The sequence below is a fragment of the Trichechus manatus genome, unplaced genomic scaffold, assembly GCF_000243295.1.
Source record: "Trichechus manatus latirostris isolate Lorelei unplaced genomic scaffold, TriManLat1.0 scaffold00027, whole genome shotgun sequence".
Classification (NCBI taxonomy): Eukaryota; Metazoa; Chordata; class Mammalia; order Sirenia; family Trichechidae; genus Trichechus; species Trichechus manatus.
This window is the reverse complement of record NW_004443963.1, coordinates 9152926-9180335: the sequence shown is the minus strand read 5'-3', so window position 1 is coordinate 9180335 and position 27410 is coordinate 9152926. Positions and strand designations below refer to the sequence as shown.

General features: G+C 46.7%; 1 protein-coding gene and 1 pseudogene across 1 annotated transcript in view; one reads left to right on the top strand and one right to left on the bottom strand.

Annotated features, from left to right (window-relative positions):
• Positions 1–27410, bottom strand: part of ABTB3 (ankyrin repeat and BTB domain containing 3) — a 397711-nt gene that overhangs the window by 291771 nt on the left and 78530 nt on the right. The gene's annotated exons all lie outside the window — the stretch shown is intronic.
• On the top strand, positions 2925–5576 carry LOC111820118 (40S ribosomal protein S3a pseudogene; annotated as a pseudogene).

The following is a 27410-nucleotide window of genomic DNA, read 5'->3' as shown; positions in this document are numbered from 1 at the left end:
GGGCTGGGATGTGAACCCCCCATAATTTGGCTCTAAAATCCATACTCCAAACCAAATGCACACACAGACATGCACACACACACACACAAACCAAACCAGTTGCCATCGAGTTGATCCCAACTAAGCCAGGCTAAAAAACCACTCACGTTTGAACAGCACTTTAGTGTTTACAAAAGCACACCTATGTTTGTTTCCTAATTTGAGACTCAACTGGTCTTACTGCAGCAATGCAGTGCCCACCGGTACCAGCGTGGCCATGATCAGAAGGGACAGAGAACTTGGTGCCAGGAGGAAGTACTCAGCTAAGAGGGTGCAGACTTTCCTAATGGAAATACAGTGCTTCCGTAATTCATGGCTTGACCTTGTCACCTACTACTCTGTGACCTTGGTAAAGTTGACCATCCTCTCTGACCCTTAGTGTCCCTCTCTAAAAAATGGGCCAAGAAGGGCCACCTCCAAGAACAACTAGAAGAATTATGAGAGATGACATGTACAAATTGCCTGGAGAAACCCATTTGCAGGGTTAGTTGTGGGGCTTCAAGAAGCATCTGTGTGGACGTGCTTTGCAAGAAGGCTTGATGGAGCAATGGTGATGAGCTTGGGCTTTGGAGTCAGGTAGCCCCGAGCAGGAATCCAAGCCTTGCTATTTACTAGCTGTCTAATCTTGAAAAAGTGAATATACATCTCTGCACCTTGGTTTTATCATTCACTCAACAAACATTTATTGAGAACCTACTATGACCCAGGCACTGTGACAAGCATTATTCTGTAAAGTGGGGTGCACTGCAGCAAGGATTAAACGACATCACCTCTATGAAGGGCTTCTCATGGCACCTGGCCATCACTAGGTCCACGGGGGTTGTCAGGTGTCTTCAAGTCAATTTTTTAGCTCATGGCAACCCCATGTAACAGACTAGAGTTGCCCCATAAGGTTTCCTTGGTTGTAATCTTTATGGGAGCAGATCACCAGGTCTTCCTCCCATGGAGCCACTGGATGGGTTCAAACTACCAACTTTCCATTACGGCTATAAATGCTGGAGCCCTGTGCACCCGCCAGTTACTTGGATTGCTTTGTCTCCTGCCCTGTCACAGCAGCAGTGTGAGAGTTGAAGGGAGGTTTTCGGAAGCCTACGGTTTCCATTTCCCAGGCTCTCCCTGGCACCCTGCCCCACCCTGATGCACCTCTGCCTGAGATGGGAAACGAGACCCAGAGATCATCTTCCCTGCCCTACTCACCTTTCCCACTAGAAAGTGCAGTGCGAGTCTTCCTGTGACCTCATTAGAAAACCACAAAAGGTTTATTTTTAAGACGAGGCGGTGATTGCATTTTGCAAGGCAGGAACTCCCATCCCTGCCGGATCACCCACAGGGCCTCTCAGGGAAGCTTTGCCTCTGAGTCACCTACATATAAATCACCTGCTTCCTTTACCGCTGCAAAGGGGCCAGGAGATGGCAAGCCCTGCTCACCAGCCTCCTGCCTTCAACTCGCAAAGGGTTCTTGCTCTGAAGACCGCAGCCTGAAGGAACCAAACCACCTCACAGTTTCTCATCCGGCGTTCTCCTCGAGCCTCTCAGCATTCTGACCACTGTGAGGTTGGTGGTGAGACTTCTACAGGGAGGCAGAACTTCCCTGAGTACAATTTGTTCTGATACCCTTAAAAAAAAAAAAAAAAAAAAAAAAAAAAAACTGCTCTTTCTCTATTAACATAGCCTACACTAATCATTTCATTTTAGTAAACATGTATTTAGTGCCTACAGCAATGGGTTTTTTTTTTTTTTTTTTGGTGTACCTGACACTGAGCTTGGCTTACCAATGGCCATGATTCCTGTCTTCATAGAGCTTATAGTCTTGTAGCAGAGCTAGAATTACTTGCAAATTTAGATAGCTACAGAGGAAAGAAAACACAAGGTTCAATAAGCAAGAACAGAGAGCTAAAATTAAGATCTGGAGGGCAAAAATGGCCCCTCTGATCTGGAGCCATTGAGGCTGGATGAACTCCCAAAACTACTGCCCGGTGGTAATCTTTAAATCTTAAACCAAAAATATCCCCTGAAGTATTATTTAAACTAAACAGTTTAGCTCTACTAGTAAAGAATGTCTGCCTTGAGCATTGTGCTCTTTTAAAGAGAACTATTTATATGGGAGCAACCTGACAACAGCAACTCAAAGGGTTAGATAGGAAGCTCAGGGAGCAGTGAGTTTATGTTAATGAGAGAGGAACAATTTGGAAAAGGAGGGTGAAAATGGTTGCATAACTTTAAGAATGTAATCAGTGTCACTGAATTGTACATGTAAAAATTGTTGAAATGGTGTATGTTCTGCTGTGTGTATTTTCCACAACAACAACAAAATAAATTCTTTTTTAAAAAAATGACCCCTCTGAGAAAATGATGTTGACATTGAGAGATAAGCAGGGACTAGATGGGCAAAGAAACGGGAGAAGAGAGGGTCCACTCAGAGGGACCAGTATGAGCAAAGGCTCAGTGAGGAAAAAGGCTTGGCCTGAACATAACACAGAAAGGCCAGTGTGGCTGGAGAAAAACAACCAAGAGGCAGGGCGGTGAGAGATGAGGCCGGGAGATAGGCAGGGGTAGGATCATACAGCAACTAGTTTAGGGCCATCGTAAGGGGTGTGTATTTTATTTCATACAACAACCCTACTGCTTACCATAGCCATGTGCCTCAAAGGAGCCCAGATCAGAACCTCAGGAACAGTTAGAAGGTTCCTGCCAAGGAAGGAGAGAAAGAGATCAAAGCATCGGGCTCCACTTCCGGGGAAGGAGCTCCCAAGTCTCACAGGTTCAGGGAACAGGAAATCCAAAGACACTAACCAAGGAAGACAGAGATGCCCAGAGAAAAGGTCTTCTCATCATGGCTGGCATTTATTGAACACTTACCATGTGCTATACATTGTCCTGGGTCAGAGGTGTAGTGAGGGTAATGAGGGCCCAGGGGCAATCTCTAAGTTGTGCGCTCTCTACTCCCCCCGCCTCCCCCCTCGCCCCCGCCAATTTCAAATGAACAGATGTTGACAGTAGCCTCGAGCCTTGTCCTCAGTCAGGCACCTTTCATACTTGTGGCACCTCGGAATGTCATTCTACACCTCATCTGGTGCCCCTTGGACTTTCACCAGGGGAGGTACCCTCCTTTGCCCCACTTCTCCCCCTCACTACGCCTCTGTACCGGGTTGCGTCCAGGCACTCAAAGCCAGCCTGTGAAGGCAGTACTGCCGATTTCGAAAATAAACCAGTGAAAACCCTATGGATCACAACAGCCCAATCCACAACCAATCACGGGGATGGCACAAGATCGGGCAGCATTTCTTTCCATTGTGCAATGGCTTGCCATGAATCGAGGGCTCTCACCACAGCAGCTAACAACAACAGCAATTTGTTGATTTGTTTAATAAGTCTGGATTGAAACTGGCAGGCAACTAAGAAGATGTGTGCACCTTCCCAAGAGAAAGGATACTACAGAAGGAAAAGAACAGGCTTTGGAGTCTGGTAAACCTCAATCCGAATCCAGGCTCCCTCCCTCACTGGCTCCGTGATCTTGGACAAATTATTTAGCCTCTGAGGCTGTCTGTTTCTTCATCCATGAAAGGAAGATAATACTATCTACCTCAAAGGATTGGTGGGAGGATTAATTAAGATATTCAGGTAAACCACACCGTAGATACTTCTAAAAATCCTCCTCCTAGGTGCATTGCCCATGAGCCGTGAAGAAGAGGAAGCTAGTCTCCCAAGATGGCCCTGGATGAACCACATCTCTTGGTGCCATGCCCTTGTGGAGTCTCCTCCTGCACTGAACCTAGACTGGGCCTTTGGTCACAGATTAAGGCCTGGCAGCTTCTGCTTTTAAGCTTTTGGGACCCTTGAACCCCAAAAGAAGTCCAGTTATTGTGCTGGAAAGACCATGTGGTGAGACCACATGGAGAGACCTAATGCGGGGGCCACATAAAGAAGGAGTGGTTCTGTACTAGGGAGGAGGGAGACAGACACATGCACACATCCAGGTGTCCCAGTGTCCCACCTGACTTCAGACATGCCACCATCTCCACAAAGGCACTAGGTGTGCGAGTGAGCCATTTTAGATGTCCAGTCCAAAAGAGCCCCCAGATGACTTCAGCCCCAGCTGACATCACTGCAGTGGAAGAGGCACCCAACTGAGCCCAGTCAACACCCAGAATCCTGAGGGATAATAAAATGCTTGCTGTTTTAAGCCACATACATTGGGGTGGTTCGTTATGCAGCCAATTGTGTAACCAAAACACTGACTCTGGAAATGGCTGTGGGTGAGACTGGCTCGAGTCACATACCAGTTTCAGAATCTGCCATCTACGCAGGAATGTTCTTGCTGGGGGGAAGACTGTGTCACTGTGGGGAAGCATGTGGGCTTGGGAGTAAGCTTGCCTCAGTGTGAATCTGAGTCTGTTGTTTACAAGCTGTGTGACCCTTAGGCAAGAAGTCTTTATACCTCACTTTCCTTACCTATAAAACAGGACAAGGTTGTTGTAAAATATTATAATGAAATGGACAAAGACTTGGAGTTTGAAAACCAAAAAGGAAGAACATGCTCAGCCTTTCTCAAGCTGAAAGAAATGAAGAAAAAATTCAAGCCTCCAGCTGCAATTCTGAAGGATTCTACAGGCAAAATATTGAATGACCCAGGAAGCATCAAAAGAAGATAGAAGGAAGAACAAGCACCTTACAAAAGGTGGCAAAAAAGGAGCCAAGAAGAAAGTGATTGATCTATTTTCTAAGAAAGATTGGTATGATGTGAAAGCATCAACTGTGATCAACGTAAGAAATATTGGGAAAACACTAGTCTCAAGGACTCAGGGAACAAAAATTGCATCTGATGGCCTCAAGGTTGTGTTTTTGAAGTGAGCTTTGCCGATCTGCAGAATGATAAAGTTGTATTTAGAAAATTCAAGCTAATTACTGAGGATGTTCAGGACAAAAACTGCCTGACCATCTTCCACGGCATGTGCTCCACGGTCAAAAAATGGCAGACCATGAACTGAAGCTCATGTTGATATCAAGACTATCAATGGTTATTTGCTTCATCTGTTCTGTGTTGGTTTTACTAAAAAATGCAACAATCAAATTTGGAAGACCTCTTATGCTCAGCACCAACAGGTTCGCCAAATCGGCAAGAAAATTCATGACCCGAGAGGTGCAGACAAATCACTTGAAAGAAGTGGTCAATAAATTGATTCCACACAGCATTGGGAAAGACATAGAAAAGGCTTGCCAATCTATTTATCCTCTCCATGATGTGTTCGTTAGAAAAGTAAAAACACCAAAGAAGCCCAAGTTTAAATTGGGAAAACCCATGGAGCTTCATGGTGAAGGTAGTAGTTCTGGAAAAGCCACCAGAGATGAGACATGTGCTAAAGCTGAACAAGCTGATGGCTATGAGCCACCAGTTCAAGAATCTGTTTAAAATGCAGATTTTTAATGGTGACAAACAAAAGATCTTATTTGTCGGAAAAAAAAAGAAGAAGAAGAAGATGGAAGGAATACACAGAGTCATTGCACCAAAAAGATTCGGTCGACATTCATCCATTTCAGGAGGTAGCATATGATCAGGAACCAATGGTACTGAAGGAAGAAGTACGAGCTGCACTGAAGGCACTGGGGAAAAACAAGCCTCCAGAAATTGATGGAATATCAATTGAGATGTTTCAGCAAATGGATGCAGTGCTAGAAGTGCTCACTCATCTATGACAAGAAACTTGGAAGACAGCTACCTGGCCAAATGACTGGAAGAGATCCATATCTGTGCCCATTCCAAAGAAAGGTGAGTCAAAAGATTGTGGAAATTATTGAACAATATTATTTATATCTCACACAAGTAAAATTTTGTTGAAGATCATCAAAAACATTTGCAGCAGTACATTGACGGGGAACTTCCAGAAAGTCAAGCCGGATTCAGAAGAGGATGTGGAATGAGGGATATCATTGCTGATGTCAGATGGATCTTGGCTGAAAGCAGAGAGAATACCGGAAAGACATTCGTTGTTGTTAGGCGCCGTCAAGTCTGTTCCAACACATAACAACTCCAGGTACAACAGAATGATGTTTACCTGTGTTTTATTCACTATGCAAAGGCATTCAACAGTGTGGATTATTACAATTTATGCGAAGAATGGGATTCCAGAACACTTAATTATGCTCGTGTGCAACCTGTACATAGCCCAAGAGGCAGTTGTTCAAAACAGAACAAGGGGATACTGAGTGGTTTAAAATCAGAAAAGGTGTGTGTCAGGGTTGAATCCTTTCACCATACTTATTCAATTTTTTCAGCATATTTATGCTGAGGAAACAATCTGAGAAGCTGGACTATATGAAGAAGAACACGGCATCAGGATTGGAGGAAGACTCATTAACAACCTGCTATACACAGATGACACAACCTTGCTTGCTGAAAGCAAAGAGGATTTGAAGCACCTACTGATGAAGATCAAAGACTACAGTCTTCAGTATGGATAACACCTCAACATAAAGGAAGACAGAAGAATTGATGCCTTTGGATTATGGGGTTGGCGAAGAATATGGAATATACCATGGACTGCGGGAAGAATGAACAGATCTGGTTTGGGAGAAGTACCGCCAGAATGCTCTTTAGAAGTGAGGATGGCAAGACTTTGTCTCATATACTCTGGACATGTTATCACGAGTGACCAGTCCCTGGAAAAGGACATCATGCTTGGTGAAGTGAAATGTCAGCGGAAAAGTGGAAGACCCTGGACAAGCCAGACTGACAGTGGCTGCAACGATGGATTCAAGCACAACAGTGATTGTGGGGATGATGCAGGACCAGGTGGTGTTTCTTTCTGTTGTACAGAGGTTCTCTATGAGCTGGAACTGACTCGACGGCCCCTACCAAACAACAACAACAAGGTTGTTGTGAGCTTAAGTGAGAGAAAAGATGCAAAATGCCTGGTACCTATGCAAAATGCTAGCTATTATGTGGGAGGAGGGTTGAAGCGGTGGCTGTAGGCTGAATAACACAGCTCCTTTAAACTGAAAAAAAGGTTTTTTTTTTTAATTAAGAAATTTCTCAAATATTGTTGCAAATGCAGCCTCTGATTCCATTTTCGAACCCCAAGCGTACAAACTAAGCTGGCTTGTAATCTTTGAGGTACAAAGGTGCGATCTCAATTACTGCACGTTAATGCCCACCTGCAGCTCATATCCGTTCCTTTGAAAAAGAAAATCAAAAACGATGAACTCTGATTTTTAATGTTGATTCACTCCAACATGGAAAAATATAAACTCAGAATACTTTGTCTCCAAGGAACACAGAACACAAAAACTAAGCAAAACCATCTGACCTTTATTAAATTAATTTACCCATGGAAGAACTGGAGCGGAAACCTTGGCTGCTAATAACTATCACCACATCACCAACATAATTATAATCATCATTTTTTTTTGAGCACTATGTGCCAGTGACTGTGAAAAGCACTTCATATATATTAACTGAGCCCTGGATTAATCCAGAATACAGAAGTCAGGGAGACAAGAAACAGCCAGCGAAAGAGGCCCTCCAGTGCTGCACAGACTAAGTCACCCAGTCCCCAGCACAGGCCGTCAAATGCCCCAGGACAGCTGGGCCAGGCCTCCATTGGGAGGGGAAGGAACAGGAAGATGAGAAGAGAGAAGGAAAGGAAGAGGGAGGAGAGAAAGAGAAGAACAAGGTTCCAGGAAGAAGAGGGAGGAGGAAGAGGAGGAATCCCTCAAACTATTTGGTAGGAATAAAATCCAAACCCATAAAAAAAGCAATAATCCTCCTATACAAGATGCTGGAGGGCAAGAATCTTCATCTCCATCTTCATCTGTCCAGAACTTAGCCCAGTGTCTGGTACATTTTGTGTGTGTGTGTGTGTTTATATCAGTGCTGAACTGAAATGAATAAACCTAAGCCAAAAACTCCCAAGTCCCAGATGGAAGGTGTAGTTGCTATAGGCTGTTCAGAAGAAAGAGTCATTACCCTGGCCTAGAGGTCTAGAAAGGTTCCAGGGAGGAGGTGCGCTTAACCCTCCTGGCAGAGAGCAGGCGCTTTGTAAATACTGTTGAATGAATGAATCAACAGACTTATATATGAGACACCAACTCTGCCTCCCTTCTTTGCAGCACTTGGGACACTTGTGACCATGTCATTATTACATCTGGTGATTTGTTTAACGCCCGTCTTCCCCAATGAACATCACCAAAAAGTTGGCAAGGACCCTGCCTGTATTGCTACCATTGAGTCCTCAGCACCCAGCCAACGCTGGCACATAGTAGTTGCTCAACAAATACTTGTTGACTTAGGGATAGACTGACTGATGAACAGAGACTGCCTAATAACAAGGACAGGAGAGACCTACACAGGCAGGGTCCTGGGGGTGTGACTGTTTAAAGCGGGCTTGCCATGCAGCTGCCTGTCTTACCCACACCATCCCCCTTGCACACACATGCACACCCATGCACAGACACCCCCCCACATACACACCCACTCTCTCTCTCTCCATTCTCCTTTGATTTCCCAGCTTCCCATCCCAGCAGGCCCAGGCTGCTGTGACACACCAGGGATACTACTGTGACATGACACACAATTAGAAAGCTGTGTTTGGCAGCGTCAGTTAAAAGGATGTAGCAAGTAGAGGCTGAGCAAGACCAATCTGCCGGAGGCTCACGAACGTCTACCTTGCCCTGGTCTACAATGAGGGCCAAGTAGGCGATCAAGCAGTGTTGTACTGCTGAATCACTAGGCACAAGCTGACTCAGGACAGAGCAAGGCAAATGCTCTTTTAGGTTCTAGAAAGGTCATCAAATCCCTGAAGATACGGAGATGGTGTCCCTCAGGTCAATGTTAATATCACATTGATAATGTTGCTGTTTTCATTAGTTGCCATGGAGTTGATTCCCATTCATGGCAACCCTATGTGTGCAAAGTAGAACTGTCCCATAGGGTGTGACCTCAAGGCTGTGACCTTTCGGAAGCAGACTGCCAAGCCTATCTTCCAAGGTGCCTCTGGGTGGGTTTGAACCGCCAACCTTTCAGTGAGTGGTTGAGCGTTTAACTGCATCACCCAGGGACTCCTACACTGATAATAACAACCCTCCTTTTTGTTTTGTGTTTTGCATTTACAAAGGGCCTTCCCCTACATAATCTCATTTAAACAGTCATCTAGAAACAAAAATTTATTGAGCACCTACTGTCTGCCAAGCACTGTGCTAAGCACTGGGGATACAGCCATGGACAAGACACTGAGGTGCCTGCCCTCGCTGGAGCATCTAAGGATGGAATCCCACAAGCAAATGTCACCTGGCAACTGATCAGCCACAGAGGGGTGTGGTATGCAGTTCTAAGAGTGCATAATGGGAATCAACCTGGATAGGTAGGTGTGATGACAGACGGAGACCTGAAGGAGGAGTGAGTCCACTAGGTAAAGGGAATGAAGGTAGTGCAGGACCAGGCAATGTTTCGTTCTGTTATACGCAAGGCCACCATGAGTCGGAGCCGACTCAACAGCAGCTAACAACAGCAAAGAGAAAGGGGCGCAGAAGAGCATTCTAGCAGAGGGAAGAGCCTGTGCAAAGGCCCGGAGGTGAGAGAGAACAGCCCTGTGAGATAGGCCATATTCGTTTTACTCCCATTTTACAGATGAGGAACTAAAACCCAGAACACTTAATCAAGGTCACATAGCTGATCTAGGATCAGAAGTCAGATTTCTCACTTAAACCCTGGTTTTGTGAAACTCCATGAAGCCCTCTCAGTCCCCAAGACCCCTTTTCCTAGGCCTGCTGTGGTCCTGGCTGGGATGTCAACCAGGATGGCAAGAGGGTGGGAACAGGGCTGTTCTCACAAGGTTTTCCAGGCCAGCAAGAAGCAGGAAATGCCAACCGTCTCCAGAGAATGCACCTTCTCACAAGACTGCACAACTCAAGTTAGGGCTGGGGGAGCGCTAGAAGCTGTCATCCTGGCCATGTTGCTCTGATTGGCACCTCTGGGGGCTGGGCAAGCACCAAGGCAGGAGGTTTTGCAAGGAACATCTCAGCCCTGGCAGACAGAGCATTGCTGAGTCAGCAGGTACCACACCTCCACTGAGGCTTCCCGGAACCTCACCCTAGCCAGCAGGAAGGGAGGACAGGCTCCTGACCCTGAAAATGATAGCTAAGCCACTATATCATCCAGTTACCTTCAAATAAGTAATATTTGTCATGTGCCTACTAAGCAAATTCTCGCCTCCCATGTAGGAGACCCAGGTTCGATTCCTGGCCAATGCGCCTCATGTGCAGCCACCACCCGTCTGTCAGAGGAGGCTTGTGTGTTGCTGTGATGCTGTACAGGTTTCAGCAGTACTCCTAGACTAAGATGGACTAGGAAGAAAGGCCTGGCAATTTACTTCCAAAAATCAATCAGTGAAAACCCTATAGATCACAACTGTCTGATCTGCAACTGATCATGGGGATGGCGCAGGAATGGGCAGCATTTCGTCCTGTTGCGCTTGGGGTCACTGTGAGTCACAACCGACTGGCTGGTAGCTAACAGTAACAACCTACTGGCACTGCTCTAAGTACTGGAAAGGGGAAAAGCAGAGGCAATCAACAGATATGCAGAAGAGAAAAGCTGCAGGACCTGGTGACCTGGGCGCTGCGGTTGAGAAAGTCTGAGCAATCATCTTGGTTTCTGGTTATGACCTTCAACTGCAGTAATTTAAAAACAAAACACCGGTCAGAGTCAGCAACGCCTGCTGTAGCGGACACTGTGGGGCTCCCTTTAGATCCCCCTTCAGCTGCGAGGCACTCATTCCTTTAGCTGCTGAGTCCCTTCCCAGGAACTGCCCTAGGGAGTTGCCTTGCCCAAGGTCACATCACCACCCCTACTCAAGGCAGCTGTATCTAATGACTGGCCGACAGAAGGGTATAAAAGCTCAGCCCCCTTGCCTGAATTGGGGACAACTCGGAAAGGCCATTCCAGTTCAGAGCTCCCAGGGAGGGGATCAGCTAAGGCTTTTGATGCAATAGCATTGCAGTTCAACTTCTCTCTCTGTCCAATTTTGCATTCCTAAGCTAATAAAGAGCACTCTAGAATAAACCTCTTGTAGGCCAATCTTAAAGAGTCTCCGAGTCTCTTTTCCAGAGAATCCATCCTAAACACCTCCCAAGGTGCATTTTGGAAACCAGGGAACCCCAACCGGCATCTCACTTCTGGGCCACTGCCACTGGCTCCCAGTCAACCTCTTTCTCTACCCACTGAGACCTGGGGGGCACATCCTGTTCTTGCGAGAAACAGCTACATGCTGGTTAAGGTTGCTGTTGGCTCTAGAGCCAGGCTGCCTGAGTTCGAATCCCAGCTCCACCCTCCCTAGCTATATGACTTTAAGCAAGTCTGTCCTGTTTCTTTGTAAAGTGGGATTCTATCTCACAGGAAGCTGAGGATTACACATGCTAATCCACACGAAGTCTTTAGCGCATGACCTGTCACTCGGCAAATGCCCCGGATATGTTAGCTCTCAGCTACTGCTGTTTCTGCTATGTGTAAGCTTGTCTTGTGTCCCCTGTAGGGACCACAGGTGTGTAGGTCTGTCCCCCAGTGTGCCCAGCACAGCCTGGGCCTGATATTAATTGTTGGGTGGATGGACAAATGGATGAATGCATGCCTGGATGCTTGGAATGATGCTTAGATGGGTACTCTTGCTGTTCCACTTTATCCAGAGTTCTAGACACTTCAGAATGAAAGACATTGAGCAGATGGAAGACACTGTTATTATCTGAACTGTCTGAAATTTGCTTATCACTAATTCAGACCACCTAGGGACATGCCATTTCCATAAATCAAACAACCACAATAGGTGCGCACCGGCAAAGCATAAAGATGACAATAATAATCATGTGTATTTATGCAGTGCCTTTGCTCTGCAAAGCTCCAAATAGTAGACAATCATTATCTCATTAATCCTACTGCTGTCTCTGAAAGGTAGCAGAGAGCAGGCACCTCTCCCCTTGAATAGGCAGAAAAATAATACTGATAGTAATAGCGAACACTTATTGACCGTTTACTACGTGCTGGGCACCATTTCAAGTGATTTATAAATATTAACTCACATTTGACTCTGTAAGGTAGTTAACTGTTATCCTCATTTTATATATGATGAAATTAGAATCTAGAGAGGTTCAGGAATTTGCCCAAGGTCACTCAGCCTGCAAGGAGAGGAAGCAGGAGTCTCCCCCTGGTTCTGGAGTTTACACGCTTCATCCCTGCACCCTGCTGCCTCCCAAAACACGATGCACAGAGGTGTGACCCGGGCACCAGAGACAAATGCAAAAGTCAGGCTGTGACACAAGATACCACGTGAGGGTCTCAGGTCAGCCGTACTGCAGGGTGAGGGGGAGCATTACAGACCTGGACTTCAGGAGTCGGTTTGTGCCCCAAATGTGGCACTCACCTGCTGGCTGATTTTGCCCTTTGCTTGAGGGCAAAAAACCAAGAGATACAAAGTAAGCTATTACAGTCATTGAAACCTTAGCTTGAGTGGGCTTCAGAGAAGGTCTTGACATGGAGTCAGGAAGAACATAAAGGAACTGGTAGCAATGGAGGGTGAAGAAGGTGCCATCAAGGGGATGAAGGGAGTCAGAACACAGATACACACAAACCCACATTTCTCCATCTCCAGGACCCTCCCACCTGGCTAAGACTCCAGGCAGCAGCTCCAAGGGTGTTTCTAAAAAGGAGTCATATCCCATCATGCCCCTGCTTAAACCTTTCAGTGTCTTTCCACCCGAACCCCTTACCTCCACAGATAAGCCACTACATGACCAGTCCTGGCCTACCAATACCAGTAACCATTGAGTCAACTGCAACTCATGGTAACTCCATGTGTGTCAGAGTAGAAGTGTGCTCCATAGGGTTTTCAGTGGCTCATTTTTCAGAAGTAGATAGCAGGCCTTTCTTCTAAGGTGCCTCTGGACGGACAGGAACCTCTTAACTTTTTAGTTAGCAGCAAAGCTCATGAATCCTTTGTACCACCCAGGGACGCCCGCCTGGCCTATCTCTCCAAAATGCTCCCTCCCCCTCCCCCAGTATGTTCCCAACTCACTGATTCTTTTGGGCCCTTGAACACACCAAGCTCATTCCAGATAAGTCACCTCCTCCAGGAGGCACTCCCTGGATGCCCAAACTGAGGGAGCCTGGTTACTCTCCAGCCATCCTTACCCTAATTCTCTTCTTGTTCTTACCACTGGTTGATCTTGTTCTTGTTTGTTTATTTATTCATGGATTATTTTCTCTCCTAATTAGAATGTATGCTCCTTGCCAGGGTGTGGTTTATATCTGACTTGGTCACGACTATATCCCCAGCCCTTTGAACAGTAGGGTGCTCAATAAATATTGGTTGAAGGAATTATAATAACTAGCACTTACAGAGTACTCATTACATACCAGAAACTGTCTCTATGTCTGATTTACATAAGTTAACTCTTTAATCCTCACAACACCCTGCTGAGGCTGGTCCTATTATTATCCCCATTTTACAGATGAGGGAGCTGAGGCAGAAGAGGTTAATTAACTTGCCTGAAGTCACGAAGCCAGTAAATGACAGAGCCTGGGTTTGAACCCAGGTGGTCTGGCTGCTAAGTCCATGCTCCACACCACACTGTAGACGGAATGGTTCTCTCTGCCCTTAGAATACATCCTCAACTCCTTTAAACAACAAAGGAAGCTCTCTGTAATAGATCCAACCCCCTTTCCAGCCTAATCTCTTGCCATTCCCTACACCCTAAGCTCCAACCTTGGGGAATTTTCTGGAAGACCCTGCCTTCTCTTGTCTCCCAGCATTTGCCCTTGCTGTTCTCCATCTGGAGCTCTCATCTTTCTTGACAACTTCTCCATCCTGTTCAGGTTCCTGCTCAGGCAGCCTGCTTAGGAAGCCTCTTCAGACCCCTCAGACTAGGGCCAGGTGCCTCCTACACATCCCCTCAGCACCCCACACTTTCCCTTACCCTGTTCTTAGCCCACTCTAGTGGGCACATGAATTTACATGGCCCACACCCATTCATTTGTTTCAGCAAATATTTATTATGTGCCTGCTATGTACCCAGCACTTCTAAAGTCTCCAACCACGCAGAGCTTACTTTCTACAGGGGCCAACAGACATTAAATAAAACAACAATATAATGTTAGGGAGAATGATGAAGACAAAGGCAGAGTAGAGGGGAAGAGAGTGATGGAATTTAGGACTATTTTAGATGGAATGGTCAAGGAAGACTGTGCATTCAGTAGACCAGGTGTCCAAATATTTTTGAACACAAAAAAAACCTGTTGCCATTGAGTTAATTCCAACTCATAGTGAAACCTAGAGGGCAGAGTAGAACTGGCCCATAGGGTTTCCAAGGAGTGGCTGGTGGATTCGAACTGCCAACCTTTTGGTTAGCAGCCAAGCTCTTAACCACTGCACTGCTTTATACTAAGGAATAGATATTATTATCCTGCTTTTTATTGTGGTAAAAATATATGTAACAAAATATTTGCCAATTTAACAATGTTTCCACATACACTGATTATGTTCATCAAGTTGTGCAACCATCACCACTATCCTTTTCCAAATTATTCCACCACCATTAACAGAAACTTAGTGCTCCCTAAGCAATGACTCCCCTTTCCTCCCCTGATGTTGTTGGTGGTGGGTGCCATTGAGTGAGCCCAACTCATAGTGACCCCATGGGACAGAGAAGAACTGTCCCATAGGGTTTTCTAGGCTATAATCTTTATGGAGGGCCCTAGCGGCGCAGTAGTTAAAGCAATCAGCTGCTAACCGAAAGGTCGGTGGTTCGAACCCACCAGCCGCTCAGTAGGAGAAAGATGTGGCAGTCTGCTTCCATAAAGATTACAGCCTTGGAAACCCTATGGGGAAGTTCTACTCCATTCCATAGGGTCTCTGAGTCAGAAGTGATGGGATGGCAGTGGGTTTTTATTAATCTTCAAGGGAGCAGATCACCGATCTTCCTCCTGTGGAGCTACTGGGTGGTTTGGAACTGCCAACCTTCTGGTCAGCAGCTGAGCACTTGACCATGGAGCCACCAGGGCTCCTTCCCACCCCTGATAACCACTAATAAACCTTGGTCTCTATGTATCTGCCATACCCCTGTAATTCTTGAGCAAAACCCCTCTGTGTGTGAATACGTATTTCAATACAGACTATACCTAAACACTTGTGTACTACTACATTATATAGTTCATTATAAAACATGCACAAAATAAAGAAACTCTAAAAGGATGAGAAACAATAAATAGGAAGACACGTTCTAGAACTTTCTTCTTGCCCCGGGAACATCATCCTGCACTCTTGTGCACGCACCCTGTTTTGGAGACTACTGTGCCAGACTGCCAGCACAGCTCAGCTCAATGTTAAAAAGAAAAAAATGCAAACAAAGAAACAAGACCACTCCCTGTTCCTAACTGATTACACACAGCAGGCACTCAAGCATAATTTGCTAAATGACTCAGGACATGGGGTTTAGCGAACGCTAGATAAGTCAGCTTCAGACAGGTCATTTCCCAGTTCTGGGCCTCAGTTTCCCCATCTGTAAATACAGGGCGTGGTCTAAATCCCTAAGGGCCTTCCTTGACTTGACAACTCATGAATCCCTGAGGCTCCACAAGCACAGACACCAGGTTCAAGTTCATTTGCCCTGAACCACACCATTGTTCTCTGGCCAAGAGGGAAGCCAACTCACGCATGTTGCAACGTGCAGCCAAGTTCTGTGGTGGCCTGGGCTTTTTTTGCTGGCCTTTTACTGATTTTTACTGGTTTATACATAAGAAAAAAATGCAAACAAAGAAACAAAGTCACCCCATCCCCAATCCCCACAAATTATGCAGAGATTCCGGAGGGTAATGAAAACCATAAAGCATTTGCTGAAATAAGAACTCCCAATCTTCCATAATCTTTGGTGATAAAACACAAAACAGCAGGGTAGTGACATCCATTCATAAAGTCTGTTTACTGACTTGCAGTTCAGAGCACGTTTGCCGGTGCAGAGAACTCATTTTGTTGTTGGACACCCCAGGAATTAAGGGCAGGCCCTTTAAGGGTCAAAGATGAATCACAGCAACTCCCAGTGCCAGGGGCCTGTGAATTCTGTTCCACTGTAAGGTAGTTAGGAGCCCTGGTGGTGCAGTGGTTAACCACTTGGCTGCTAACCGAAAGATCAGAGGTTCAAACCCCCCAGCTGCTCCACAGGAGAAAAATGTGGCAGTCTACTTCGGTGAAGATTTGCAGCCTTGAAAGCCCTATGGGGCAGTTCTACCCTGTCTCATAAGATTGCTATGAGTCAGAATCGACTCAACAGCAACGGGTATAAGGTAGTTAGGTGGTGGCCACTCTAGTTCCTTCTGGACTGCAGCCAGACACAACAATACAGTGAGGCATTAGTGTGGACGCGAGTAAGCCCATTGTTCAGTTAAGGAAACTGAGGTTCAGAGAAATTAACTTGTTCCAGAGCTACACTGCTAGAAGGAGGGAAGCCAAGACAAAGCCAAGGCTTCCCAGGAGTCTACTCCACTGATCCTCGTTCTCCTGGAAGGAAGGCTCTGTAAGTTCCTCAAGGTTGGGCTGGTCTTCATATTTATCTCCCTCTGACCTTGCACAAGGCTTTGCTGGTGGTCGGTGACGGCTCATATTAAGGAAAGGGAGTGAGATGGGAAGTGATGGAGAGAGACAAGAGGGGGGAATTCAATCAATGACTTGTCCGAGACCATGTAGCTAGTTCTGGTACAGCCAACACTAAGAACAATGCTAACAACAATGACTATATGCAGAGTTCTTACCCTGCACCGGAGTCTCTGGGTGGTTCAAACTGTTAACACGATTGGTTACTAACCAAAAAGTTGGAGGTTCAAGTCTACCCAGGGTCACCTCTGAAGAAAGGCCTGGTGATCTACTTTTGAAAAATCAGCCACTAAAAACCATACGGAGTACAGTTCTACCCCGACACACATGGGGTCACCATGAGTTGGAACTGACTCAACGGCAACTGGTTTGGGGTTTTACGCTGATCCTGGTGGAAATACCAGTGCTTTACATGCAATGTGTAATCTGCTCTTCCAAAAACCCTCAGGTGGGCACTATTATTATCCCCATTATACAGAAGGGGGAACGGAGGCTCAGACAGGTTCAGTAATTTGCTCAAGTCACTCAGCAGGTAGGTAGTAAATCGAGGATGTCAGCTTTGACAGCTCAGGTGCTTAACCACCACCCCAGACAGTCTGTCTTTGGGATCAGAAATCAGACTGAATTCCTTTCGGCACCTTCTGTTACTCTGTGCTGTAAGAGCAGGAGCAGCTCTCACACCAGGTAGAGGCAGCATCCCAGTGACTCCTGTTTTACAGTCTTCTGAGAAACCCCAACCTGTCCCTGGGGCAAGGCACGGAGCCAAAGACCAGTCAGGGGACATTTTCACAAGTGACAAAAGATCCCTTCTCATTCTCAAAGGTAGAAGGAGCCAGCACAGTTGTAGATTTGGCTATGATTGGCCAGGAGGGGCTGTGAAGGGGTAACGGAGGGAAGGGGGTACAGTGTGCAGAGGTGGAACCAGGAAGGGGAATGAGGGTCTGGTAAGCAGGTCTGTCATGGTGTCAAGGTGGGAGCCAAAAAGATGGAAAGGTGGACTTCCCCAGCAGAGAAGCGTTAAGAGAATGGGCTGTATCATCAGATAGCCCTGGCTCCACTGCTTACTTGCTGTGAGACCTCTGACAAATTACTTATCCTCTCAGAGCCTCAGATCCTCATCTAAAATGGGGATATTAATAGTACCTACCTTGCAGAGTTGTTATAAGGATTAAATAAAATAATATATATAAATGGCTTTAAGCACAGGGCCCATGGTAAGTGCTCAGTAAGTAGTAGCAACTGGCGGTGGTGGTACAGCCATGCTAAATGAAGTGTAGAGTAAGGGGAGGCAAACGATGAGCAGACAACATGTACAGGAGAGAGCAATCACATCACCTCCCCGCCATTAAGTGACACGAGGTTAACAGACCATGTCTGAATACAGCCAAGCCAAAGAAAGTGGTTAAGTAACATGCCTAAGGCTGACTCACGAGTGTTTTCTGGGCAGGGACTGTGGCTGAATCACCTGATATCCCAGTCCCTGGCATCAACTTTTCACAGAATGGGGCTCCATTTCTGTTAGAGAAATTTACAAAGGACTGGGTCTCTTTAAGTCTATGATGAGATTAGATTATATTCCCTACTTTCTCCCTTTTCCGAGCTCCCTTTTACTTCCCTCCCTACCGGTTCATTGATCTTCATTCTACACTTCTTGAATGTGTGTTGAGCGCTGTGGTCCTTTTGGAAACTAGGAGGGGTATTAAAAGCAGACTGCTGCAGACAGGGCTGTAATTGAAACAACCAGACTTACACAATGAACAACCAAAACACGAATTATTTATTACACTTGGCCACATGCTACTGCCTACCTGGAACAAGGTCTTACCCTTACTCATGTGAGCTCTGTGTGAAATCTTAAATGGATAATACCATTCCTACCTGTCTCATTCTCAAAATCATCCAGTCCCCAACAGGCATTTGCCCAAGAAGACCATGATGTGGGCTTACAGCTACTTTGTTGGTATTAATTGCCATCTAGTTGATTCCGATTCATAGCCACCCCATGTGTGCAGTGTAGAATTTGCTCCATAGGGTTTTTAACGCTGTGACTTTTTGGAAGCAGATTGCCAGGCCTGTCTTCCAAGGCACCTCTGGGTGGGTTTGAACCTCCAACCTTTCAGCGAGTAGTCAAGCACTTAACCGTTTGTGCCGCCAACACTGACTTATTCATTTAATCAGTGAAATATCACCACTCAGAAATACAGTGAGAAATCAACCCTGAATCTGACACCTGAAGAGCCATCCATCTGGTCATCACTTGTTGTGGTTGGGTGCCACATTGTTTTTAACTCATAGTGACTCCATGTGACAGAGCAGCACTGCCCCATAGGGTTTTGTAGGCTGTAATCTTTACAGAAGCAGATCGCCAGGTCTTTCTCCCATAGAGTGGCTGGGTGGGTTTGAACCGCCAGCCTTTCAGTTAGCAGCTGAGCACTTAACTGTTTGTGCCACCAGGGATCCTTTGGTCATCACTACTGATTAGCATTTCTGAGCAGTACATGCTGCCCCTCCAAGACCCAAGACACTGCCACAGGGATCCAGAGGAAAGTCCACTTGGCAAGCAGGTTGGTTTCCCCAAGAAGCAGAGGAAGAGATGGAGATGAGCATGCAGAGTGCCCTAGGAAGCGCCCTTGGGATCCACATCTGTGTAAGGGACAGACAAGGAGCAGGACTGGGCAGCAGAAGAAGTTGGGCTGTGATGATGCCACAGCTGAGACCACTAGCACTCCAGAGCTGGGATGACCCTTCAGAGTGGTCCTGAGTTGGTGCTCTGGGACTGGGCACCCCCACATCAATCAGTCACTGGATGCAGGCTGCCTAGAGAGGGGCGTGACCTCAGGCCAGGTGTTCTCTTCAGCAGAGGCAATTTCCAAACAGGGCTGAGAGCTGAGGGCTGTGTCAGCAGCACCCCGAATATCTGGGAGAAGCATCCTTCAGGACTGAAGGGGGATCTGGGCAGTGTATCTCATGTCCACGACAGTTCAGGTGGTAGCCACTGACTCTTTCTCCACTGAAGGGCAGAAAAGCACAGGGCACTGGTTGAGATGGGCTCTGGGCCCAAACGGAGAATCTGCCTCTTAAGCCTCTAAGCCCTTCACCTGTAAAATGGGACCCCTAGTAGTACCTCAGGTTCCCTGGGTGGTGCAAACAGCTTGCACTCAACTACAAATCTGCAGTGCAATGGATCACTTTTATATGGCCTTTCTTGCCATGGCCTTGTAACTCCCACCAAAAGATTGGGTGGGACTATGCAAATAAGGTGCTTATAGCCCACCAAGGGGATTCGACAGCTTGGTGATACTACAATAAGGTGCACGGAATCTTGCAGAGGTGGGACCATGCAGATAAGGTGTATGTAACCCTAACAAGGAGACTGGTCAGTTCTGCCATCCCACTAGGATTAAAAGAGGACCAATCTCAGAGCAGGTGGGGACTTCATTATCATCAAGGAAGAAGAGCTGGGGGTAGAGTGTGTCCTTTGGACCTGGGATCCCTGTGCTGAGAATCTCCTAGAACCCAGGAGACAGAGAGAAAGAGCTGTAACCCTGGAAATGGCAAGAGATGGTGAGATGCAGCGGCAGAGAAATGAAGGGAGCAGAGGCAGCGGAACCAGGAGACTGGCAGGAGATGGTGAAGTAGGCTTCCCAGCCCACAGAGTGAGAAAGCTGAGTGCCTTCGGGCAGGAGACTTGCTGGTGGAGTAGGGTGCTTCTGGGCACTTGGTTGAGCTAGGCTTGCAGACCCATGGAGATAGACAGCTGAGCGCCTTTGGGTCAAGGCTTACTGGTGGAGTGAGGTGCCTCCAGGCACTTATTGGTGGAGCTAAAGAGCTTTGTAATACTTGCCACATCAGGGCAGAGGCCAGGCCCGGGAGCCAAGGGCCAGAGAGAGGCATGCCTGCAAGCATGGCTGAGAAGAGGCTATCCTGACCAAAGACAAGTCATTTCTGATCCTGAATTGTAACCTGTTGTTGTTATCAGGTGCCATTGAATCGGTTCAGACTCATAGCAACCTACGTACAATAAAATGAAACACTGCCTGGTCCTGCGCCATCCTCGCAATCGTTGCTATGTTTGAGCCCATTGTTGCTTCCACTGTGTCAATCCATCTTGTTGGGGGTCTTCTTCTTTTTTGCTGACCCTCTACTTTACTAAGCATGATGTCCCTTTCCAAGAATTGGTCCCTCATGATAACATGTCCAAAGTACATGAGAGAAAGTCTCACCATCCTCGCTTCTAAGGAGCATTCTGGCTGTACTTCTTCCAAGATAGATTTGTTAAACACCAGACGAGGCCAAAAAGACTGAACCTTCCCTCAAAGTCGGCTACTTTCTCCATCCCAAAGGACTCACCCAGGACCCAACAGAGAAAACAGTCACAGCTGGATACCAGAGAGTGTGGAATGGTCAAATAATTCACCATGGAGACAAAAGGTAACTAGAAGTTTCAGCTGGGTAGTGCCTGCAGAAAAAAACGGGTAGGTTCCAGGGACATAAGCAAAGAAACCATTAGCGTGAGCCCATCTTACTCTGCAGGGCCCAGAAAGCAGATGCTTCCCTAGGGTTTGCTGTATGTATGTTAAGGATCACCTATGAGGCAGGGCAGCCATGAATCCCTGTCCGAGCAGGCTGAGGGGAGCCGCAGCTGTCAGGGAGAAGGCAGCTCCTTTTGCAACTGCCAAAAAGAATGAGAACCCTGAGGAAAAGTATCTCCCACAAACCCACCCAACTTGGGCCTCAGAGGCGAGGGTCTCAGCCTTGGAGAGCGAGGGGAAGGGTGGAAAGGAAGTGAACAAGGCCTCAGAAGGCCTGGCAAGTGTCAGCAGCAGGGGAGGGAATATAGGTTAGACATCTAGGGCAGTTCTGAAGCAGATAACCTGCATGGCCTGTGTCTGTCAGGAAGTCCGGCAGGACTATGAGATGTAGGAAGTCGAAAAGGCAGAGGACCAAGTAGGCCTCACAGCCTCCAATTTGGAAAAGGGACAGAGGTGGAGAAAAAAAGAAATCACTCTGATGAAACAAAGAAGGGGCACAGCAGCTGCCACCAGCCCCCTCCGGTGCCCACTCCTACAGCAAAAAGTGGGGTGAAGTGATTGTTATGGATTGAATTGTGTCTCCCCAAAAAGATATGTGGAAGTCCTAACCCTTGCAACTGTGGAATGTGACCTTGTTCGGAAATAGGGTTTTTCTTTTGTTACAAATTGAGTTAGGCGAGGTCATACCGGAATAGGGTGGGTCCCAATCCTAAACCCTTCTGAGTGGTGTTTTACAAAAGGGGAGAACAGATAGATAAACAGTGCCACAGAGGGGAGTCAGCATGCCAGGATTCATCTACAAGCTAAGGAATGTCAAGAAATGCCTGGGGCTACCAGGAGGGATCTTCCATTAGAGCCATGGAGAGAGAGCAGAGCCCTGCCAACACCCTGAATTCCAATTTCTGTCCTCCAGAACTGTGAGACAATACATTTCCCTTCTTTGAGGCCATCCACTTTGTGGTATTTTGTTTCGGCAGCCCTAGGAAACTACATAAAACCAAAACCAGTTGCCATCAAGTCAACTCTGACTCGTGGTGACCCCATGTGTGTCAGAGTAGAATTGTGCTTCATAGGGTTTTCAATGGCTGATTTTTCAGAAGTAGATCCAGGCCTTTTTTACCCCGAGGTGCCTCTGGGTGGACTCAAACCTCCAACCTTTCCGTCAGCAATGAGTGCCAATGGAGATGCTCCACAGTTTGCACCATCCAGGGAATCCCTAGGAAATTAGGACAGTAATAAAGGAGTCAGGCCTCCTTTCGTACCATGGAGACCCAAGGCCGGCCCCTCAGGCTCACCCAGCCTCTATCCAGGAGACACGCTGGTAATTCCACCAGGAAGTTCTCTCCACCAGAACGAATGCCTCCCTCCCACGATTCCTGTGCACTGCGCCTGGGCTCCACGCCAGCATTTATCCTGTCCATCTCATATTTGTTGTGCTGTTCATTCAGTTGTTCCACAGATATGTACTGAGCAGGAATAAGGCTGGGCTAGGGGAAATGACAAGGAGCCCTGGTTGCACAGTGGTTATGTGCTCAGCTGCTAACCAAGTCTGTGGGAGAAAGATGGCAGCCTGCTCCTGTAAAGATTTACAGTCTTGGAAACGCTATGGGCAGTTCTACTCTGTCCTATATGGTCACTACGAGTCGGAATTGACTCGATGGCAGTGGGTTTGTTTGGTTTTGGTTTTTAGAGGGCAGTGACAGATGCTCAGTTATGGGTCATCCCTCTCTCCAGGGCTGTGGGGAGAGAAAGTGCCATGCCACATACAGCCCAGACGTCCAAAGTCCGGATCAGTGTCAGCTTCCTTATCTGTAAAATAGAGGGCTTGAGGATGGGGCTGTGGGGGGCTGAGGCTGCAGATGCAAACGGGGCTCGGGTCAAGGTCTCTGCTTAATATCACGGCTGCCATTTATTAGGCATCTCCTATGAGTCCAGAACTGCTTTAGATGCTTTCTGGGTATTAGTTTTAAACCTCACAGTCACCCTGCAAGTCAGGAATTGCTCTGTCTACACACAGTATATGCAACAGTATCTGGGAGAGAACCCTGCACAGTGCCTAGCACACAGTAGGCGTGCAATGAATGCTCAGCTCGTTCAATCTCTCAACGCACATTTGTGCTAAATACCGTTCTAGGCCAGTGGTTCTCAACTGGAGGCGAATTTGACCCGGGAGACGTTCAGCAACATCTGGAGACATTTTGATTGTGACTGGGCAGGGGGTGCTATTGGCATCTAAGGGGTAGGGGTCAGAGATGCTGCTAAACATTCGGCAATGCGTGGGACAACTACCTTAACAAGAAAGGATGATCTGGTCCAAAATGTCAACGGTGCCGAGGATGAGAAACGCTGTTGTAGGCACTGAGGATACAGCAGTGCACCAAACAGTGTCCTGCCCTCATGGGGCTGACATTCAGGACAGGAGACAGACAAGGAGCAAATAACATGAGAACGGTAGATGTCCAACGGTGGTAAGCTCTAACGAGAAAACTAAAGGAGGAAAGAGAGTGGTGGGTCCTCAGGGACATACGGCACATTTGAAGAGACCTGGGTGAAGGAAAGGGGTGAGAATGCGGCTGCCTGGTGTTGACAGGTCAAGGCCCTGGGCAGGACACACACTCAGGTGTGTTTTCTCAGGTGTGGCAGGAGGTCTGCGCGGCCAGAGCAGAGTGAGCACGGAGCTGAGTGATGGAAGATGAGCTCAGAGTCGTCATGACAATTCAGTTAGCCATGTAGCATCTTATGTCCCCCATAGATAATACCCTGGAGGACATGGGTCATGTCCTTGCATCTAGCCACTCAGTGCCATGTACTTGCTGGAAGTAAACTGAGAAAGACGCCAAGTTGAATTGTATTTTGGCTCCCGGGGGGCAGTTTCCTGCATTATCAAATTAACGTGAGACAAACTGTCCCTGATTTGTTCTGGTTTTGGGCAAGAAGTGGGTTTAAATGTGCCGTCAGCTTTTATCTTTTAATTGTTGATTGGCTTTCATTCATTTCAGGAGACAGAGTATGTAACTATACATATTACTGAGGAGGGAGTTGCAAGACCCAAAATGGATTCCGAATTCAATGCCAACACTGTCCTCTTAGTTTCAACGAGAAGACATATTCATTCATTGATCCGACAAATAGTCATTAAAAATGACCACAAGGCAGTGTTGGGAAGATTCAAAGATGAATCAATCATAGATTTTTCTCTGAAGCAGTGCATGGGATAGTAGACAAGTTAAGATACATTCCTAAATAATTAATAATATAAGATACAAAGTATTAATTAAAAAGAATAAACAAAGAACTATGAAGAATGATCGACAACTACTTATACAGCCCACCCCCCCATCTGTCAGTCTGTTGTACTATGGTGGCTTATGTGTTGCTGTGAGGGTGGAGGCTATGCCGCTGATATTTCAAATACCAGCAGGGTCACCCATGGCAGACGGGTTTCAGCAGAGCTTCCAGACTAAGACAGACTAGGAAGAAAGGCCTGGTGATCTACTTCCAAAAATTAGCCAATGAAAGCCTTATGGATCACAACAGAACACTGTCTGACTTGCTCATTAGACATGTCATCAGGAGAGATCAATCGCTAGAGGAGGACATCATGTTTGGTGAAGCAGAGGGCCAATGAGGGTGTGGAAGACACTAAGTGAGATGGATCAGCACAACAGCTGCAACTATGGACTCAATAATTGTGCCAATAATTGTGAGGATGGCACAGGACCAGGCAATGTTTCGTTCTATTGTACATAAGGTTGCCATGAGTCAGAGTTGACTTGACAATATCTCTCTATCTCTTTCTCTCTCTACCTACCTACCCACCTACCTACCTACTATCTACCTACCTACCTATCTATCTAGTTATAAGGCAAAATGACAAATAGCTTTCATCTCACATGCCAACCCTGACTGATCAGCAGTGGCTGCTTAGAAGTGTTGAGGGAAGGATTTTGAGGTCTCATCTGAGCCCAGTAAGAAAAAGTTCTGTGTTCAATTACTTATCTACCATGAACAAAAAGCAAGACATGCGTGACAAATGTATCAAGGATATTTACCATCCAAGCTTAAGTGGAGACCAAATAAGTGGAAATGTCACTTTAATTCATAGTCAATGATATCCTTCCTTTTGACATTTAACATAGAAATATAATAAAAATACTGTACTATTAAAGTGGGAGTGGACGAGCAGTAAAAAAAACTCAACGTCATGACCTATCTTGAGTGTACATATATTTATCTCCTCAACTCTTAGAGTATTTAAGAAGCAAGAGAAAAAGCAATAGTCTGTGCTACTAAATGAGTAACTAAAAAACATTCAGCCAGACATACCCCTTAAAATCGGAGGGCACCTGGCTGAAGGCGGCTGAGCTCTGGGCCTCTGGACCAAGGGCATCCCCCCAATCCACCCCCACAATTCCCCTCCCCCAGAGCCTCACAGGAGTTTGGGGAGGGCTGGCAAGAGAGCAGTGAAATCTCATCCTAGAACTAGATTTGCCAGTTAAATCCTTCCTCCCCAGAGACCGGGCAGTTTGAGATGTCCTTCTGCTACTGCCTAGTCCTTCAAGGGACTGTTTAGCAACAGATGTTTAGCAACTCCCTTCCTAAGTCTTCTTTCTCTGGGACCCTCTCCACAGCCCTTCTGGAGGCTGTTTGGAGAACACTGTAGGTATAGCAAAAGTAAACCAGAGATGGGATTCAGTCTCATACTGACAGAGCAAAGCTCCAAAATGATCTCCTAGCTTGTTAATCAAGCTGGGACTGAGCCAAAGATGGTACACAGGTCTCAGGATCCAGAAAGAGATGGAATTGCTTTATTAATATCACAAAGTGGAGGAGGGAGAAGAGTGTTCTGGATTTGCTGTGCCAGCAGAAGTTCAAAACACAAACAACTGGAAGGGAGGGCAAGAGGAGGTGGGTTGGGTAGATGTCCTCCAGAGGAGCGCCCTCTGAGGTCGCCATATTGGGAAGAGGTTATCACCCTTCTCAGAAGGTGGTGGCCCTTCTGGGCCAGTGTGCTGAGTAAAGAGAAACTGCTGTGTCCTCCTGCCTGGACTGACAGCCCTTCAAGGCTCAGGAATGGAGGTGACAGCATAGAGCTGCAACCAAGGGATCAAAAGCTTAAATCACAGAAATCTAAAAAAAAAAAAAAAAATCCCTTTTTGAAAGCCAGTCAAAGCCGCATCTTCACAGAGCTGCTTTGTAGGGCCTTTAAACCAAACTATTTCCAGCAGCAACGGCTGAGCAGCCCACCAGGCCACCCATTCCAGAGCCTGGTTGCAAAGGTTTCAGTGCTTCCCTTCCAGAGAAATTGCTTTGTGTTTTTGTTTGCATTTGCATTTTTACTTTCTCAGGGAAAAGGGTGGAGAGGGGGAGGGGAGTAGAGCGGAAGTACTACATGTTCCTGAAGCTCATGTGCAGAAATGGCCAGACAAGAGGAGCATTCTGATTTATTCATTCAACACTCCTTGTTAAGCACCTACTATGTGCCAGGCCTGTGTCTCCCAAGCTTCGGGGCTGACTGGATGACTGTGGATGGGGACAAAGAAGGTGCTTCACGGGAGACCTCAGCAGAGTCGACAGGTACCTGGTGGGAAGGCCAACAGGAAGCTTTATGAGCCCATGCGGGGCATCATAAGGGACACCCAGAAATAACTGAGTGGAAGTCATGGATTAGCAAGTGAGGGCAAGAGGCAATTACATTTGGGGGACTGAGCACGTGCCCCCTCCTATTTATACTCATACCTTGGGAAACTCAGCTTACAGTGTCACTAAAGCCATTGATGATGATGATCAAGGAGGAAATAACATTTACTGAGTGCTATGCATTTACATGATGAGACATTGGTGGTCCAGTGGTAGAATTCTCACCTTCCATGCAGGGGACCTGGTTCAATTGCCAATCAATGCACCTCACGCGCCATCACCCGCCTGTCAGTGGAGGCTTGTGTGATGCTATGATGTTGAAGACATTTCAGTGGAGCTTCCAGACTAAGACAGAGTAGTAAGAAAGGCCTGATCTGCTTCTGAAAATCAGCCAATAAAAACCCTATGAATCACAATGGTCCATCTGCAACCAAGGATGAAGATGGCGCAGGATGGACAGTGTTTCATTCTGTTGTGCATGGGGTCACCATGAGTCGGGGGCCGACTCAACAGCAGCTATAACAACAACAACAACATTCATTTACATATATCACTTAATTCTTACAACAAT